Below are 20,362 nucleotides of genomic sequence, written 5' to 3'. Positions count from 1 at the left end.
TGAACATCATTACTTTTAATTGAGCTAAAGTGCTCAGATACCTCATCATCCCTACAGCAATTCTCCCATTTCACCTCTCAACATTCATTTTAATTGTAATGATCTTGTCATGTGCAGCAACGACCTTGAGAGTGTCTTCTTATAGTTATTGATTGAACTATTTAGCCTTGAAAAAAGTATCTTCTAGATAAGCCAATTTTGTTAAACATCTTTTATCATTGAGAACAAAAAAGGACTAATTCATCTGATCTGAAGGTTGACCCTTCACTGGATGTCTTCATTTCCCTTTCCCGTGAGGAAAATCATCACTGAAGCCAGGATCAGAAAGCACCAGTCCTCTCGTTGCACATCTGGGCTGCAATTTTCCAGATTAAGCTGTAGTTCATCTATATGGTAAGTTTTCAAAGTCCTTTCCTATTTTTTTTTAAATGATACTCAAATCAGTGGCCTGTTTTTTTTGTTGTTGTTGTTGTTTTTTTTTTTTTTTTAACTAAAACTTTCCGTGTTGACCACCCCATTGAACACACAAAGGAAATCAGGAGGCATACTGTTTAAGGAGAGTGTTCCTGGTAAATGATGCAGTGGCTGCTGGGTCATTCACGTCGAGTGATGTCCTTGATACAGGTTTCCACCCCCCAGGTTCGATACGGGCACCTTTTTTCAGCTCGACTGCCTCTTTTTGATCCAAAATAGATGTAGCCATGCCTACAACATGAGGTGTATCAAATATTCTCTAGTTACATGAGCTTCATCTTTTAAAGTATTTTTGAAAATGACCTTGAGGTTAACTTTGAAAGGTATTTTGTCTATATGTATTTTTATTGAATTGCTCCTCACAAAGTCTTCTATTTTTTATCTAGAAAAATTTCTAGTGATTATTCTCAAAATTGTGTTGGCTGGGATTTAAATTATACTATGAAAGGGATATCGATCAGACCTTCTCATGTCAAAGTTTTCTAGGTTTTAGGTTTGTTATTCCTCTATAGTAAAAATCTCATATTTTAAATAAATATTAAAATATATTTCATTTTGCTGGTGCTTACCATTTACCAGGGTACTATTATGATTTTTTTAGAATGGCATACTTATTGTGAATCTGTGAAAAAACATGCCCATGACAATTGTCAATGCCTTCAGATTTTTCAGTTTTTTAAAATAATCATGTATAAATTCACAGCTTTAAAGCTTCTGATTAGAGCTTTCTATTTAAGCTAGTACTACATTCATTCAATTCAAAATACAATTTAAAATTACTACCTTTAAAAGATAATCCAAAATGATACTATAATAATAAAAACTAACTTTGGGGGTTATTTTATGATATTATGGTACTAACTATAGTGGAAATCATCGGAGAAGGCGATGGCACCCCACTCCAGTACTCTTGCCTGGAAAATCCCATGGATGGAGAAGCCTGGTAGGCTGTAGTCCATGGGGTTGCAAAGAGTTGGGCACGACTGAGCGACTTCACTTTCACTTTTCACTTTCATGCATTGGAGAAGGAAATGGCAGCCCACTCCAGTGTTCTTGCCTGGAGAATCCCAGGGACCGGAGAGCCTGTTGGGCTGCCGTCTATGGGGTTGCACAGAGTCAGACATGACTGAAGCGACTTAGCAGCAGCAGCATAGTGGAAATCATAGCTAAATGTAACTGTGTTAATATGAATCTATCCAGATCAGAGATTAAAATACTTTCTGCTTGTTATTATATTTCCCAATTGCTTGTTTGTAACTTTCCCAGTTGCTCGTTTGTTAGTGGCAGATAGTCCACATTGCCTCCAGAAATACAAGTTTTTTTTATTTGTTCATTTTGTTTTGTTTCTCATAGTGGCTTTTAAAATGCCTCTGTGTTCATTTACTTGACCTTCCAATCAGGACTTTGAGGGAAGTTAAGTGTTAGGTCCGTGTCAGTAGAATTAGGAAAAGAGAAAGATCTCAGAAGATCATGGAGCCTGGTGGTGAAAGGGCTATAGGAGAATGGGAAGAAGCTAAATTTGGGATAAGCTCAGCCCATGGAGAATCACGTGGAGAGTTTCAGGACCAGCATTAGGAAACTTGTCAAAATTCAATTTCAAGAAGCCATCAATATGGTCTGCCAATTTCTATAGCTCATCCATGGCCCTTGGAGGAAGTCAGTGGTTTCTACCCTGTGGGCTGTGCAGTTCTCATTCACAGAAGCTGGCATATTGATGGATCATCAAGCAGAAAGCAGTTTACCTACTCTGAAATTTTGCTGAGCTGCTTAATCTGCCCCTATTGATACACCTCTCTTTTTTAGAGTTTGGGTAATGCTTAAGCCCCCTCAAAATAGAGACAGAGGTCTTTAACAACCAAGGAAACAGACATGGATATATATGGCGGGAGTCTTTAAATTCATGAAAGCCGTCTTCATTACATAAAGCACTACACTACACATCTTCATTTTATTGAATGCAATCATGGCAGGAAGAGCCAATGATGGGGTGAGTGTGTGTAACCAAAGGCCAGAAAGCAGAGGAATGGATTTTAGGTTATTACACTAATCTATAAAATAAAGAGAAAGCCTAAATAGACTGCCAGTGAGAATTATTTTTAAATTTCCATGTTGCAACTTATTTGGACAGACAAAAATCAGTCTTGAGGGCCAGTGACATTAGGAAAGCCTGCTCTTGTCACAGAAGCATTCCCAATTGGTTATGTAAGTGTCATGCTGGGTTTCTAATTATCACAAAAGTACTAGATTTCCTATTTAGTCCCAGCATAGTTAAAGCATGCTGTTCTTTGGGCTTTAGTGAAAAGAAAAAAAAAAAAAAAGATTGGCTGACATGGAATACACATTCTGCTGATTCTTGTGTGTGTGCGTGTGCTATAAATCTCTCAAAGATTTTAACAACACAGCAGTAAAACCAAAACAAAAAAAAAGTCTGCATCCTAACTCTGCAGTGCAATTAATGTTCTAAGTACATACACTATGCTGATTCACTGAGTTGCCTGAGAGTGTAATGCCAGGAAATACGCAGGCTCCAATTTACAAATGATTACTCAGTTCCATGTCATTAGTACTATTTTAGAGAGTAACTAATAAGTAAAGAAACTATATTTATAGGTTTTCTGAGGAAAAAATATAGATTAATGGAAAGTGGGTTGTTTCTGTAACAAGTCAAAATCTTTTAACATTAAAATAAATCTCATTTGAAAATGAATCTTATTGGCACAGGGCTAATGACTGAGGATAAAAAAATAAATGGATCACATGATTTTCCAGTTCATAAGTTGTGAAGTCAGCCTTCTTGTTTCTGAACCCGGGGTATCCACTGAATTTGATTCATTTAGGTCCCTGCATATATTAATTCTATCCATATTTTACTGTCCTATTAAAATGCTATTTCCACCAAAGAGGCTTCCTGGATGCTCCTGCCTGGAATTAGTCACTCTCTCCTCTGTATTCTTTATAGAATAAGATTTGGTATCTTTCACATAGCACATGACTTTCTAATTCACATTTCACTTGTTCATATGTATGGCTGAATTGCTTACCAGAGAGCAAGGGCCTTGAGGACAGGGGACAACACATCACCCAGTTTAGTGTCCTATAGACACAAATGACAGAAGACATTTTTTTGTAAAGGGCCTGATGGTAAACATTTTAGGGCTTGGGGGCCTCACATGGTCTCTGTCTCATTTAAAACAACCATTTAAACAACCATTTAAAAATGTACAAAACATGTTTAGCTTGTGAGTTGTACAAAAACAAGTTGAGTATTAGATTTGGCCCTCAAATTATAGTTTTTCAACTCTTACTTCAGAGTATTTAGCAATGCATATGATAGAACATAAATGAATGCTGGTAAAGGGAATGTATAATAATAATACAAAATAATAAGTATTAAGTAAAATCCTGGATTATTCAACAAAGTCCTCATTCCGATCAATGTGGAAAAAGAACAAAAAACATTTTCACTGCCATTAAACAAATTTAACAGGTCCTCTTCTTTCCCCCAGAAACTGATCAGTCATAAATAGAATTGATATTTTTTACTGCTAACATTTAGTTATTTGTTATTCTTTGAGGATATGTGGTATGACAGATATGCAGAAATCCATACTCCACATGTGCATAAGCTCCATAAGACAGCAAAACAATTTTAAGATATTATAAAATAGTCTTGTAAAGGAACGCAGCTTACATTCTGTGAGTTCTTAAATTATGAATCCATCACTAAATATTTATTGAGTCATTCCTCCCATGGGAGGGAAGCTTTATAAATGCTTCTGCTTTGAATGTAGAAAGCCATACAGTTAGCCACTCCTTGCCTAACAGTGAGAGAGAGCCAGACAATCTAAGAAACAGTAACTGCGTTTGTGTGTTTTACTTTTTTTTAACTGGAAGATAATTGCTTTACAATAGTAACTTCTTTTGAAAAGCTTTTTCTTAGCAGAAACCTAAGGTCATAACACAGTAAAGGGAACTGAATTCTAAAGAAGGACAAGTTCTTCTGAGACACATAGGGAATATGCAGTTTCACCTTTAGAAGAACAGAGTGAGTAGAGATGGCTCCACAGAGGTGGGTGAGAAGAAATCAGCGAAGATAATGAAATTTTAAGGGCCAAGTGTGGGTGAGTGTATCTGTTTAGAGTACCTGAGAGCTCCAAACACACATTTTGCTCAGCTTTACTTCAAAGGCCCCCACTGAGTACTGTTGAGAAATACTAGAGGCGGAGCTGGGGATGGGTGAGAACCTGCTCAGTGGCTCCCACACACAGAAAGTGACTGTCTTTCATTGGGGTAGACGCATCTTCCCAGGACCTTCATCTCATAAGAAGTAAAAGACTTCTGGGAAAGAAGTAGGAAACCCTGTTGTCTGAGGGCCATTATGGAGGAGGGATTCTCTGCATCTGAGGGAGGGCTAGTAAACCCTACTGCTTGCACCAGAATCAAACTAAGATCTATTGTTTCCAGTAAAGGCCTGCTTCTGAAGGAGAGGCAAGAACACCTCTTGCATCAATAATTACTGCAACAATACAAAGCAGATTGCTTCCAGTGCTAAGGGAAGGAGTTAGACTTTTTCAGAGATACAAGGGTGACTTTGATTGCCTTGACAATCAAGAGGCAAGGTCACTGAGGAAGCTCCACCTCCAAGGACTTGCCTCAAATTAAAACTAGAACAGAAAACAGAGAGGTCTACCCAGCTGCTATGGTGAGTCTAGCCCTGACTGCTGCTGCTGCTAAGTCGCTTCAGTCGTGTCCGACTCTGTGCGACCCCAGAGACGGCAGCCCACCCCTCCCTGTGATTCTAGCCATTAACAATTCTCTTCATGCGCAAGGAGTGAGAGGAATGAGAGAAGAGACTGGCTAACTATGGCCTTTTGGCCAGTTCTACCAAGCAGCCCATTTTGCAAGGCCTGCTAGCTAAGAATAGATTGTACATTTTTAAAGGTTTATAAAATAAAACCACAAAGAATATGAGATAGAGATCATATAGTAGTCTAAACAGCCAAACTGTTTACTGTCTTTACAGGAAAAGTTTGCCAACCCCTAGATAAGAACATGGAAAGAGACTCGTCTGTTGCCAAGTTGTACAAAACTTCCAAATATGAACACGGAGCAGGAACACCTCTGTGGCACATGAGCAAGTACTAGAAGTAGGGAAACCACTGGAGGAATTTGACGCTTATGATGCATATGAGCATAATGGTAGGACACAAAAATCTACGCCTTGTATATCAGCTCACCTGGCTCAACTACTCCCTAGACTGACACCTTCATATTAACAGCCTGGCAGAAGAAGAGGCACATCCATTCCCAGTTTTAAAAAGGATTTACTTCAGCATCTTTTTCTCTTCTACATACAATTTCCATATTTCAATTAAAAAATATAATAAGGCCAGGTCATAAGCTATAATTTTGATTAAAAACTATTCATTTTTGGAAAGTATTTTTAAGATGAGATTAACATTTAAATCAGTAGACTTTGGATAAACTAGATTGTATAATGTAGGTAGTCCTTATCTAATCAGTTAAAGGCATTAAAAACTTAAAAGACTGATACCCCTCTCCCCAAGAGGAAAGGGAATTCATCCAAATGCATTAGTTTGCTTTTATCTTTATTAAATTCTATTATTTCCTTTTCTAAGTTGTATTTCCTAAATTCAATTCCTAACTTCTTAATTTGATTTAATTTATTTTGATTCTGTCTTGTGTACTTATAAATTTTTTCTGTAAGTACTGCTGTATCTCATAGTTCTGACATGTTTTCATTGCTTCTAATTTCTAGATATTCTGCATTTTTAAGTTTTATTTTTTCTTTGACTCTAGTGATATAACAAAATTATGGAATATCAAGATTGTTGTATTTCTTTTGTGTGCTTATATCTAGTTTTTGTTATTGTTAGTTTTTTTAACCATTGTCCAAAAAAACTAGATAGAGTAGACATTAAAAGTTGGCATTAACTTCTAAAAATTTGATGAGGTTTATTTATGATCTAATAAATGGTCATTTTTGGTTTTGATACTGTGTAGCATAAGCCCTAGAAAATCAGTCTTATTCTTGTTTTTAGAGGATAGATTTTTATGCATATTTTTATCCCCAAACATTTGTTTCTTAATGGAGACAAAAAAGTAAGTGCATTTATTATTCTCCCAGCATTTTCATCATACTTAGCACTTTCCAATCATTGCTAGGCTTGTTGTGTGTTCCTCTATATTTTAAGATTTATAGAGTTGTATTTTCTTTTGTAATTACAGCTGGTATTTGGCTTCGGTTCTTTTGTACTAGGGCTTTATTGTTTCTGAGCTCTTTATTTTGATTTATCTCTTAATTATTGAGATTTTGTGAATAGTAATTCTTCTTGTGAAACATTCATAAATTCCATATTTCCTGAATCTTGATATGTCCCTTGCCTTTATACATGAAGAAAAGGAATTTGGTTCATTTTAAGACTACTGGGTCACACTATTTTTTTATTACAACAGTTTGTAGGCTTTTTTTTTAAACAATATTCTACCCTTAAGTATTGCCTTGGAAAAGTCTGAGATCACTCAGATTTTTCTTTTTTAATTCCACTCTCCATGTTTTAAGTTCAGCTCAGTCACTCAGTCTTGTCTGACTCTTTGAGACCCCATGGACTACAGCATGCCAGGCTTCCCTGTCCATCACCAATTCCTGGAGCTTACTCAAACTCATGTCCATTGAGTTGGTGATGCCATCCAACCATCTCATCCTCTGTTTCCCTGTTTTAGGACCTTAAAAAATTATTTGATGTTCAAAGGAGTTATTGTCATCTTTGAAGTCTGGTAACTTCATCAAAACTGTATTCAGTGTTGACTATTCTGTACTAGATTTTTCTGGGACACAGTGTTCATTTCCTTCTGTTATATCTTAGCATACTTTTACATCTCATTTACTCACTTGGCTCTACTCTGTCTTCTATTTCTATCACTCCTTCTAATCACCTTGATCTTTATGTTTTAAAATTTATCTTGTTATTCTGACACTTATTCTTTATGTCCTTGATTTTATTTCTCAGTATCTGTTTATCATGAGCACTTCTAATCGTGAGAAGCCAAGAAACTATCAGGGTATTATTGAGACATGGAATGTGTTTTCAATCCTGTTCTTTACTACACCCTATTTTCTTTGGACTAAATTGATATTGCAAGTGCCTCTGTGTGCTCTTTCCTCAAAATCAGTGCTGTGAGGTCATGTGACGAGTCCTTGGGCATTTATTAGGTTTTCAGTAGGTTGGCCATAATTGGGAATGGCTGAATTCACATGATACGAGTCTAATAATTTCTATGATCTTAAATGACTTAGGGAGGAGACTTCTCCCTCTGCAGTAGCATTAGGAAGTGAAAGAAAGAATAAGTTTGAACAATGCTTAGGAAATTAAATCAAAGTACATTAAGATTCATAATAAGCAAAAAGTACCCAGAGACTTACTTAACTATTTGCTGCAATACTATACAGGCAGCAGGTACTTAGCATGTCAGATTCACTTAGATAAAATGCTAAGATGGAAGGCTTGATTCTCAAAATGCTACAAAAACATTGTAGTTGAAAGTGTTGACATAAATTTTTTATTAAAAATGTGTGAATAAATACAGTATCAGTAATAAGTCAATGATTTTACAAATTTATGATATGGGGAGAAATCATTCCTGTTTATTTTTAGATTTTCAAGTTCATGATTGCTGCTGCTAAGTCGCTTCAGTCGTGTCCAACTCTATGCGACCCCATAGACGGCAGCCCACCAGGCTCCACCGTCCCTGGGATTCTCCAGGCAGGAATACTGGAGTGGGTTGCCATTTCCTTCTCCAATGCACGAAAGTGAAAAGTGAAAGTGAAGTCGCTCAGTCGTGTCCGACTCTTCACGACCCCATGGACTGCAGCCTACCAGGCTCCTCCGTCCATGGGATTTTCCAGGCAAGAGTACAGGAGTGGGGTGCCATTGCCAAAACACAGTTCACTTAATGAAAAACTTGCAAAGACTGACATAATTTTGAAAAGAAATAAAGTACTAAAGGGATATCAAAGATATTTTAATATTTATTTCTAGTAATATAAATTTTGTTTAGGGTACTAAAATGGTGTGTGAACTAATTTCATTAGATAAGGTAAGTAAAAGCAGCTTTGCACTTCAACACTATGTATAAATGCTGTGGTAGGAGTCCTATAAATGTTGCCTGACTTCAATTCTTCCTCTCCACTCTGGACTTCTTTCCTTATTTTTCCTAATCTTTTCAAAATTCAAACACAGATAAATACACTATCAGTAATAAGTCAAAGATTTTACAAAATTATGTCCAGTCTGCCCTTCTAGAACCTAAGACTGAGATTTCCATGGGCTGAAGACTAACCGTGATGCTTGGCTGGGCAGCAGACCAAGGTGTTTCAAATCTAGGGTTTCTTGAGATCCCACAATGATCTTGGAACCATTTTCTTTTGGAAACTGTTGTATAATCTCTGGTGAATGAAGCAAAAGGACATTGTTAATCTCAATATTTGTAGCAATCCCCTGCAAATTCCAAGTCAGAATTTTCATTTCTCCCCATGCTTCTTTGAGTAGCCAGGGTAAGTAAGACAGGAGAGTAAATAGGAACTCAGAACCCCTAAGGAGAACAGCAGGTAGGGCAGGCTCATAAAACAGAGGCCACCCCACCATATGTGGTCATCTGGCAGCCCCATGAATCAGTCGCACAGAGACAAGCACCTTTGATCTACTTGAAAGGCTCAAGATGTGAATATAAACTTGAGTGACCTTTGAACTTTTCAGCTTGCGCAGTCTGCCCTTGTTCCTTGAATACTTTTTTCTCTAAAACTCCATACCACTTCAGATGAATCTGTGTGACTTTGTGATTTGCCTATCTCCATTCCTGTCTATTCAGCAGCATCCAAGTGTGCATTTTCGTTTCTTAAAAATGATTCTACAAACTGATTTCAGAAAGGAAATGTTGCTCAGTTGTGTCTGACTCTTTGCAACCCCATGAACTGTAGCTGTCCAGGCTCCTCTGCCCATGGGGATTCTCCAGGCAAGAATATTGGAGTGGGTTGCCATGCCCTCCTCCAGGGGGTCTTCTCAACCCAGGAATCAAACCTGGGTCTCCTGCATCACAGGTGGATTCTTTACTGTCTGAGCCACCAGGAAAGCAAGGAAAGCTCTATAGAATGTCTTCTTATTGGCCTCTTAATTGCTCTCCCTGCTGTTTTCTGCTCCCATGGCCTTCCATGGATCCTCAACACAGCAGCCAGAGTGATTGCCTCAAGAGCACTCTGAGCATGTCTCTCCTCTGCTGAGTTTCTCTGAGGGTTTCAGAGCAAACACGTGGCCTCCAAGACTTTACACCTCCAAGACTTTACATAGACTCAGCCTTTTCTACCTAAATCTTCTATTTCTCTTTCCTTCAGCCACCTTTTCCTTGTTATCCCAGTGTCAAGGTTTCTCAGCAGCTCCAAGCACATTTGCTTCTTTTAAATAGCAAATCTTCTCTTCAGACAATCCTGTTTTTCTTTATATGGAGCTTCCCTGGTAGCTCAGTCGGTAAAGAATCCACCTGCAATGCAAGAGACCCGGATTCAATTCCTGGGTTGGGAAGATTCCCCTGGAGAAGAAATTGTAACCCACTCCAGTATTCTTACCTGGGAAATCTCATGGACAGAGGAGCCTGCTGGACTACAGTCCATGGGGTGCCAAGAGTCAGACATGATTGAGCAAGAAAACCACCATTATCCTTGTGGGCATACATATACACACACAGACATATTATATACATATATTCACTGATACATCCATAAAGAAATACATGTGTACTTAAAATCTCTCAAATTCTATCTTTGCAGGATTTTTTTTTTTTCCCCTGAGTAGAACAGTTACAGGGCACATAACAGGTGCTCGATGAAATATATTGAATCAGTAAAAATATGAGTACATATTCTTAAAATATACTCTACAACTGGCAAATTGTTTTAAATTAGAAGAAGAAATGAAAAGAGCAGAAGTGGTTTCTAGATACCTGTAGCTGCTGGGTGCAGTCTATTTTTGTGCTGTAGTTTGCCACTTGTCTGACATTGGTTTCCTGACGTAAATGTTTGTCATTAGGGGTGGCTTCTTCATTCTCAGATAACTGACCATGTTTATTAGGATAGTTAAATTTCTCCTCAAGAGAATTGGATCTTCTACCCCTATTAGAGATCAGTCTGTGAGGTGAACATTTCTGCCAACTCTTTTCATATATTTTCTCCTTGTTCTTGTTTTCTTCCTCAGTACCATCATCAAGCCAGCAGTATGCTATCCTTTTTTTTTTTCCAACTTCTTCATGCTGAGACTAGTTTTGTTTAAAAAATTCTCAAATTATCTGTGTTTTTGTATTACTCTCTTAAGAGTTTAAGTTCATGCTAGACCATTTCTGGAATCTTCAAGCTGAAGCATTCATCCAGAACTTATCATTTTAAAACTTGTATTTGGTCAACAAGACTTGTCAAAGATGAACTATGTTAGAATTGACTCTGATTGTATCCAACTTAAAGGCTCTGTTTGCAATCATGCAGATAATTTAGAAAGTGCCATCTTCCAAGATTTTGATATTAACTCTAAAGTCAACTGAAGTCAGAAATGTCTCTTTCAAAACCTCAGGTTTTTAAAATAACTGATTAAAAATTCTGGAAAGCAAAATAAAACAAACACAAGGTAGAAGTGACATATGTTTCTTTCTAATCAAATCAGAAAAGGCATTTCCTATGTTTCTTGTTTGTGAACCTTTATCTACATGTTATTATAGGAAGTTGAAGCAATCACCAGAAATGAAGTATATGCTGCTGCTGCTGCTAAGTTGCATCAGTCATGTCTGACTCTGTGTGACCCCATAGACGGCAGCCCACCAGGCTCCCCTGTCCCTGGGATTCTCTAGGCAAGAACACTGGAGTAGGTTGCCATTTCCTTCTCCAATGCATGAAACTGAAAAGTGAAAGGGAAGTTGTTCAGTTGTGTCCGACTCTTAGCGATCCCATGGACTGAAGCCTACCAGGCTCCTCCGTCCATGGGATTTTCCAGGCAAGAGTACTGGAGTGGGTCACCATTTCCTTCTCCAGAAGTATATGAAATTTTCATAATTAAATCAAGACTTAAGATACCGGTACGTGTTAGTTAGTACACATCCAAGACCTTGCTTCACAGTTTGCTGGAGAGAGGACATGACCCTGATGGGGCACAGTGGAATGTATGTGTGTATGTGTGTGTGTGTGTGTGTGTGTGTGTGTGTGTGTGTGTGCTGGGGAGGAGGGCTGTCATGCAAAATTGAAGGAGTATCCAACGTATTAATATATTCAGTGATCTATAATACATAGGATATGTGGTTATCCTATATAACATGAGCAGGGGCTCATGTTACTTAACTCCTGTTTCTAAAATAAAGCATATTTGGTTTACATGGCCAACTTCCTCTATGTTATGTACAACCTAGGGAAGGAATTCTTGTGACAAATAAGCAAAGTCAATGCTTACATGGATATAATGTGAACAAAGGAGGAAAATTAATTTCTATCTTAAATTATAATAAATTAATTGGTATTGTAAACAAAACTATAGTCAATAAATAAAATACATAATTTATACCTTTAAATTCAAATTAAAATTATCCTTTAAAATTGCATTGATTTTATTTATTTTGTGGTTATGATATTTTGAACTTTCAAGAATTCAAAAAAATTCAAGAAGAGCATTTTTGTACTTATTTCTTTATTTTAAATTTTTTTTATTTTAAATTTTTTTATTTTAAATTTTTATTTATTGAAGTAGAGTTGATTTATAATATTATGTTAGTTTCAGGTATAAAGCAGATCAATTCAGATATGTGTGTGTGTGTGTATGTGTGTTTTATATATATATATATATATATTCTTCAGATTGTCTTCCCTTATAGATTATTACAACATATTGTGTAGCGTTCCTTGTGCTATACAGTAGATTTTGTTGGTTATCTATTTTATATACAGTAACATACATATCAGAGAAGGCAATGGCACCCCGCTCCAGTACTCTTGCCTGGAAAATCCCATGGACAGAGGAACCTGGTAGGCTGCAGTCCATGGGGTCGCTAAGAGTCGGACACGACTGTGCGACTTCACTTTCACTTTTCAGTTTCATGCATTGGAGAAGGAAATGGCAACCTACTCCAGTGTTCTTGCCTAGAGAACCCCAGGGACGGAGGAGCCTGGTGGGTCTATGGGGTCGCACAGAATCGGATACGACTGAAGTGACTTAGCAGCAGTAGCAGCAGCAGCAACATACATATATTCATCTCAATCTCCTAATTTATCCATCCTCCCATTCCCTTTCCCCTTTGGTAACCATATGTTTGTTTTACATGTCTGTGGGTCTCTTTCTCTATCAGATATAATTTCATTTGAATCTTTTTCTGTGTTTTAGATTCCACATATAAGTGATATCATATGATATTTATCTTTATTTGGCTTACTTCATTTAGTATGGTAATCTCTAGCTTCATCATGTTGTTACAAATGGCATTATTCCATTCTTTTTTATGGCTGAGTATTCCATTGTTTGTATATGTGTGTATACATATATGTGTATGTATACATACATACGTACCACATCTTTATCCATTCATTAATTGGTGGACATTTAGCTTGTTTCCATGTCTTGGCTATTGTAAATAGTGGTTCAGTGAACACTGGGGTGCATGCATCTTTTTGAATTATGGTTTTCTTTGGATATATGCCCAGGAGTAGGATTGCTGGGTCATATGGTAGTTCTATTTTTAGTTTTTGAGGACCCTCTATACTGATCTCCGTAGTGGCTGTACCAACTTACATTCTTAGCAACAGTGTAGAAGACCTCCCTTTTCTCTACATCCTCTCCAGCATTTATTGTTTGTGGACTTTTTGATAATGGCCATTCTGACTGGTGTGAGGTGATACCTCATTGTAGTTTTGATTTGCATTTCTCTGTGCGTTAGTCGCTCAGTTGTGTCCAACTCTTTGTGACCCCACGGACTGTATAGCCCATCAGGTTCCTCTGGCCATGGGATTCTCTAGGCAAAAATACTGGAGTGGGTTGCTATTCCCTTCTCTAGGGGATCTTCCTGACCTAAGGATTGAACCCTGGTCTCCTGTATTGCAGGCAGCTTCTTTACCATCTGAGCCACCAGGGAAGCATTTCTCTAATACTTAGCAGTGTTGAGCATCTGTTCCTGTGCCTTTTGGCCATTTCTATGTTTTCTTTGGAGAAAGAAAAACATCTATTTAGGTCTCTTCTCATTTTTTTGCTTGGTTGTTTTATGACATAGAACTGCATGAGTTGTTTGTATACTTTGGAGATTAATCCCTTGTTGGTCACTTTGTTTGCAAATACTTTCTCCCATTCTGTAGATTTTCTTTTCCTTTGTTTATAGTTTCCTTTGCTATGCAAAAGCTTTTAAGTTTAATTAGGTCCCATTTGTTTGTTTTTATTTCCATTACTCTAGGAGACAGATTGAAAAAGATATTGTTGTGATTTGGGTCAAAGAGTATTCTGCTTATATTTTACTCTAGGAGTTTTATATAATCTGCTCATGCATTTAGGTCTCTAATCCATATTGAGTTTATTTTTGTATGGTGTTAGAGGATGTTCTAATTTCATTCTTTAACATGGAGCTATCCAGTTTTCTCAGCACCACTTACTGAAGAGACTTTATTTCTACAGCATATGCTAGCCCTCTGGCATTTATGTTTATTGAAGGAAGATACTGGATTGTTAAGAATGACTAACATAGATAATTATTCTGCATAACACATTGAAAGGAAACTCATGCAAGAAAAAAAATGAGGAAAGTTGTGCAAGAAGAAATATGGCAGATTTATGCAAGTCATCAATCTAGAAAAGATTTACTTAACATCTACTGTGTATCAGACACCATTTTGATATTAGTTATGACTACATTCAGTTTTAAATAGTGATGAATAACATAGAGAGTTTACATGATGAAGAACAAAAGGTGAAAATTGCTTTGAGCCATAGATTTGGGATTATAAACTGTGTTTGATCACAACCAGCACCTCTGCTTGTCTGAACACAAATCCAGATCCTAGTTACCATAAACCTCTACAGATACAGACTTTCTGTGCTATCCCTACAAATCATCAAAATGTGAATATTATATATAGCTGTGAGAGGCTACTAAATAAAGTTGGAAGACTCGCAAGTAAGGATGTTTTAATTCCTGACGACATGACTCAATTTTGACATCTGTGAGCATTGTAAAGAGACTGGTGGGTTTTTGGTGAATAAATAAGGCAGCCAGTTTACATCTCATCTCAAGAGTAGTGTATTTGTTATAATCATTAAACAGGCATAGACTGCCCCAAGTCCATAGTCTACATTAGAGTTTACTCTTTGTGCTGTACATTCTACGAATTTGCCTAAGGGTATAATAAAACATGCTTCCAATCATTGTGGTATCATGCAAAGTATTTTCACAGCCATAAAAATCCTCTGTGTTTCATCTATTCTTCCATCTGTCCCAAGATCTCTTAGCAGCCATGAGCTTTTCTCTGACTCCATAAATTTTATTTTTCCAGAATATTACATAGTTGCACTCATATGTATTTTCAGATTGGCGTCTTTCATTTGACATAGAAGTAAGTTTTCAAATTATTTGAACATCATCAAGGAGCTCAGTTACTAGATTGTATACTAAAGGTATGTTTAGGTTTGTAAGAAACTGCCAAACATTCTTCAGAAGTGGCTGTCCCATTTTCCACTCCCACCAGCAATGAATGAGAGTTCCTGTTGCTCCATTGTTGATGATGTTTTATGTTTCAGCTTATAAACAGCCATTGTTGAAGACTTTCAGATGCGAACCAATGTTAATAATAGGAATAAATAGGTTTCTGTGTAGCAAAATAATCCACACTACTTAAAGAAAAATACGGAGCCCCGGGCTCAGACGCGGAGGGGCGAGCGCGGGCCGGGCGCTCCGGGAAGCCAGGTGGGGCGAGCCCGAGGCGGGCCGGGCGGCGATGCCGCTGGAGGCGCAGGACGCGGTGTACGTGGCGCTGGAGCTGGCTCTGGCCGCGCTGTCGGTGACCGGCAACGTGTTGGTGTGCGCGGCGGTGAAAAAATTTTATTTTCAAAAAAAGAAAAATACATATTTATATCAACTGTATTGTAGGTAATAAGCAAACAGGTGGAATTAACAACAGTAAAAACTAGGGGAAACATGCTTGAGGCTTTTCTTGATATTAGTTACTAAAGAAGATGCTAAGAGTAACAATACTGGAGGTTCACAGATGAAATGTTTTGCTTGGGTCTTATCAGATCGTTTACATTAGAGTATTATAGATAGAGACTATCTGTTTAGTCAATTTTCAATTTGATGATTCCATAGTCACACCTAAAGAAATTATGATAAGGGTAAAATAAAGATACTAAGATACTACAAAACCTCCTCATCTGTTGTATTGCATCAGATACTGGTTATCAGTCCATTATTTTATTGTATTTTTTTCCCATTGGCTGAACTTGTTTGGGTAGTGATAGATTTAGGAATGAAGTGACTCACTGAACCCCATTCAGCCTCTGCCATTTTAAAAAGGGAACATTTTATAGAGATTCCTTCCCTTCAAAATTTAGACCAGCAATTACCCAAACTATCTAGTCAACACAAGATAGTTTGGGGTACAAAATATTATAATAAAGTCCATTTAAGTTCATCAAGTCTTGAACTAAATTTAGGGTGGACCTATCCATTTTCTAGTGAGTTATAGTATATTTATTACCCACATATAATCTAGGCATTCTGTTTATTGAATCGAGTGAGTTCTTTAGCCCTAAAGAAATATTTGGTGTTTTACTCTTCTTCCTCTTATATCCCCTGTATGTTTTTACATATGTCTCTACAGGGAAGCTAACAAGCATAGAAAACTTCTGCATCTTCAAGGAAATACAGTTAATGCATCAGTCAAGGTCAGATCAGTCTCTGCAAGTATTTAAAACAACATGAAGTTAATCTAGCTAAGTGATCAAAGGGCTGGGAGCTATATAAGGGATGGTAGTGAGAAAGTGTAAGTGAAAGTTCACTCAGTCGTGTCCAACTCTTTGTGACCCCATGGACTATATAGTCCATAGAATTCTCCAGGCCAGAATACTGGAGTGCATAGCCCTTCCCTTCTCCAGGGGAGCTTCCCAAACCAGGGATCGAACCCAGGTCTCCCACATTGCAGGTGGATTCTTAACCAGCTGAGTCACAAGGGAAGCTGGTAGTGAGAAAACCCAGAAGTTAAACAAACAAGAAGCCAGTGTCACTTCTTATTGGAAAGCTAAAGAGAAGAGCCAAGTTATCTAGGCTACCTTGGGTTCAAGAACTCCAGGAAGAAAATGGAATCAAGATAGGCTCTGTCATGTGGGAAATAGACTATGGAGGACACACAGCCTATATCCAGAGGCTGCCTGGTGCAAAGGGTATGAGACCGATAGAATACGGCCTTTCATGCTTCTGCCCTCCGGTCTCCCCCTGGTGGCACCCACTGACTGAATCCAGGTGGAATCTAGCATTAATAGGGCCTTTGATAACAACCTGCAGGGATTAACATTCCCGTGAGACAAAAAGGCAAGGATGGAGAAAGGGCAAACCGTCTCAAGAGCAGCATAGCTAACCACTACTTGGAAACCCCATAGATTTTATGCTTTTTCTGTACACATTGGGGCTGGGAAACATTAACTGGCCTGAGTGCTTTCCTTCAACTTTATATTCATCACTTGAATAAATAAAGCAAATGATTCCAGAGATGACAAAACTATCCTTATGGGAGCATTTACTTTGGGGTTTATATTTTGACATTTCTTTAACTTAAAATTCATGAAGTTTATTTCTGTCTCCTTTCTATATTTAGTTGACTGGGATTTTGCAGGCTTTTTTAGCATTTTGATAATATTAAAAAAGGAAGCTTTAAAATGATAAAATGTTGTCTAAATACGTATTCCATAATAATTTAATTATCAAAGTAATACAAGGTACTTTACAATAATTTATTCAGTAGATGTAAAAATGTCACTAAATTGGAAGTATAATGTGTGATTCAAGCTACCAATATGCCAATATCCTTTAAAAGATAGCTTGACTCCGGGCCTCCTGCATTATACTGCTTTTCCATAGATGTGGGCACAGACCTAAAGTTTCCTGCCTCCATCTGTTCACTGGGCATTATCATTCGATACACAGAAATAAGGTTTAAATTTTTTAACTAGTTAGTCTTTCCAGACTTTAAATGTTTGATCTTTAAATTTAGTTTTTATTCCAACAAACTGCTCTTTCATGATCATAACACATTTTGGTACCACTGCATATCAGAATAACAAATGGTTCCCCTCTACATTTTTCCAAATCACTTCACTGGTTAATATAATGCAGTGTTTCTCAGAATGGGGCTGGAACATTATCCTTGGGTATGTTTGGTTTACCTATCTTGTATATCCAGGTGTATCACCTTATTTGTTGACTACAAAATGTGGCTTTGAGAACTCAAACTAAGGTCCCTTTTATGACTTTACAAGGATACTTCCGAATTGAAATACAGTAAGTCCCCTACATACAAACCTTCAAGTTGTGAACTTTCAAAGATGTGAACATTCCTCTGTGTGCCAGCTGCTGTACTGTACTTTTCACGGTATGTACTGTAAGAGTAAATGTTTATTTTTGATTAGTTTTTGATGCATTATTTGTGTAGAAAGTATCCTAAGCCTGTTACAGTACAGTACTATATAGCCAATTGTGTTAGTTGGGCACCTAGGTTAACTTAGTTGGACTTAAAAGCAAATTGGACTTATGAACATGCTTTTGAAATGGAGCTCATTCATATGTAGGAGACTTACTGTATATATTAGTATATATCACAGGCTCTCCTAATCGATATATAGACATGAGAACAGGTCTATCAACAATACTTAGAAACAAAAACAACTGAAGTGTTTTCGGTTCTAATCAGTTTCTTACCTCAGTTATAGTAAAATAAGAAGATTATATTAGACAAGCTGAAATTTAATGAGGTGTATCAAAACTTGTAAAAAGTTAAACAGCATTAATAGGAAGGAGGAAGTCAAGAAAAGGGGAGAATTAAAAAAACAAATGTAATGTGTCCACTGGATTATTAAATGGGCTATACTGGCCAGTAAAACTTCTCCATCCTGGTTGGCATGTGGTCCACATTTATCTTATGTAAGATGACAGAAAAATCTTTCCTTCCTTTGATCACCTGCTGTGTTATTCTGCTCAGGCTGCCATAGCAAAATATCATAGACTGGGTGGCTTAAAATAACAAATTATTTCTCACAATTCCGGTGGCTGAGGAGTCCAAGATCAAGGTGCTGATAAGGTAAGGTTTCATTTTGAGGATTCTTTTGGTTTGTAAATTGTCTCCATCTTGCTGCGTGTTCACAAGAATTCTCTGTGCATGTGTTGGGAAAGAAAGAGCAAGCTTTCTGGGGTCTTCTCCCTGAGGACCTCACCATTATAACCTCAACAAATCCCCAAAGGTCCTATTTCCAAATACCATCACACTGAAGGGTAGGGCTTCAACATATAAATTTTGGGGGGACACAAACATAAAACTTTATCAGCAAAATTGTGATTATTATTTACTTGAAACTGCACCCTCACCCCAGATGAACAGGAGTTACAGAGAGAGGTTTTGAGCTGAGATTTTGACGTCCCAGGAGTTCGGATCAATGAAGGACAGGCCTACAGGCCAGTGTATAGAAAGAAGTTAACAGGATATTGTGGAGACGGCAAGATAACAAGCCAAGCAGGCCATCCAGCTGAATAATCAATTTGAATGGCATGGGCTGAGAAACAGCACCCAGGCAGGAGAGAAGCTGGAAGGACTGAACTACTAAGGATAAAAGTATCCAAAAGGAGGACAGTAGGAAGAGCCTGTGAAAAAGTCTCAGAATCTCAGGAACAAAATCATGGTCATTTTTTATGTCAATGAAGATGATAATGTGAGGGCCTATCCCACTGAGACCTGTAGTTGGCTTGCCCTTTGGATTTAACTACATGGAAAAAATGTTTTAGCTTACACTTTAATCTGCATGGTAGTACTATGTTTTATTTTAAATATATATATTAAAAAATATATATATATACACATATATATGTATATATAAATTGACCTTGCACTCCAATACACTTGCATCTTGTTTACTTAAAAGAAAGTTTTTCTCCCTGAATATGAACAACTCTTGGTAAAACTATTAGAAGTTAGGTTTTTAACAGCAAAGTTAAGGGACAGAGCAAGTAACATGAAGTTCACACTCTGAAAAGTTCTTCTTGGCCTGACTTCTCCTTCTCCAAGATGTCATCTTGTATTAGTATTAGTTTGCAAAATGCATCCTCCAAATCTCAGTCACATCGAGCAAACAAATATTCTTTCAATCATAGTCTAAATCTAAGTAGTCTTACTTGGGAGAGAGAGCTCTGTTCCACTGTGTCACTGAGGGATTGAGGCTAGCTCCTGTCATACAGTGGCCATCTTCCAAAGCCTCAGAGCTTTGCCTATTTTCTGCAATGACACAAGTTAAGTGAATTATGCAAAAAGTACATTAATATCAGGTCTGGACATGGCATATATAATTTCCACCCATATTCCACTGGAACTCAATTTATGAATTATTCACAAAGTCCCATAAAACTTCAAGGGTGGCTGGGAAGTGGAGTCTAAATGCGTGTCTGGGTGGCAAATTTATCAGGGAATGGTGAACTCACGTCTTGTCCCTGTTACATCCTTTATCTCATCTCTCTCTATAGCCTCTTCTCCATCGATAAAACAGACTGGAAAAGCAGACTGACAACCACAGACATTGCAAAATTTATTTGTAAGTTGTAAGAAGTATCTCAT

At 37.4% G+C, this 20,362-nt stretch overlaps 1 long non-coding RNA gene across 2 annotated transcripts in view; it reads left to right on the top strand.

Moving 5' to 3' along the window:
* Positions 1–286: 286 nt before the first annotated feature.
* The window catches only part of LOC113897145, a 59,532-nt gene continuing 39,456 nt past the window's right edge, over positions 287–20,362 (top strand). For both annotated transcript variants that reach the window (XR_003512274.1, XR_003512275.1), the window contains exons 1-2: positions 287–393; positions 20,272–20,339. This is a non-coding gene — a long non-coding RNA (uncharacterized LOC113897145). The remainder of the gene's footprint in view (positions 394–20,271; positions 20,340–20,362) is intronic.

Source organism: Bos indicus x Bos taurus, chromosome 8 (genome assembly GCF_003369695.1).
Source record: "Bos indicus x Bos taurus breed Angus x Brahman F1 hybrid chromosome 8, Bos_hybrid_MaternalHap_v2.0, whole genome shotgun sequence".
Classification (NCBI taxonomy): domain Eukaryota; kingdom Metazoa; phylum Chordata; class Mammalia; order Artiodactyla; family Bovidae; genus Bos; species Bos indicus x Bos taurus.
The sequence above is the reverse complement of the archived record's forward strand: the minus strand, read 5'-3'. Positions and strand labels throughout refer to the sequence as shown.